The sequence below is a fragment of the Fragaria vesca genome, linkage group LG5, assembly GCF_000184155.1.
Source record: "Fragaria vesca subsp. vesca linkage group LG5, FraVesHawaii_1.0, whole genome shotgun sequence".
Taxonomy (NCBI): Eukaryota; Viridiplantae; Streptophyta; class Magnoliopsida; order Rosales; family Rosaceae; genus Fragaria; species Fragaria vesca.
In genome coordinates, this window is record NC_020495.1 from 16846912 (window position 1) to 16847611 (window position 700).

Sequence of the window (700 nt, forward strand, 5' to 3'; positions counted from 1 at the left end):
CACTGCCATGACTGATTTTTCTGTTGCAACCAAACAAGATGAACGAGATCTTCTACAATATGTCAATATGTGTGGGAAAGTGATTAAGATATGCAACTTATACTGCTTGCATATTTTGAAAACGGAAAATTTATAATTGCCATACAACCATTGTTTGATGATGATGGTTACATCAAAATGGAAATTATACTGCTTACATATTTTGAAAACGGAAAATTTATAATTGCCATATATACAACCATTGTTTGAATTTTGATCATTACATTAATATCCCCCATATCTAAAATAGTTAATATGTGGGAAGTATACAATGTCTACGATACAATTTGGACACTACCAAACCAAGTTTCGTACAATAGAGAATAAACTTTCATGTCCTATATTACATTCATCAATTCATTGAAAACTGAAGATGTTCTATTCAATTCAAATCAGATATATTTCCATTTAACGACGTGTAAGAAGGGCAGCTCGTACGCTATAATCATTAACGAAATCTCAGAATACAAGGGAGGAGACATTGTTCCTAAACCCTATATCGTAATATCCTCATCTTCTAGATCTACCTCTTTTACCCTTTTATGGTAAAAAATTATTCATATATATGGAACTGTATACTCTACGTAAGTGGCAGAAAAAAGAAGTACTAATTAATCATCTCTCATCTTTTGTGTTATTGTAATCGGTTTGATTTGTTTAC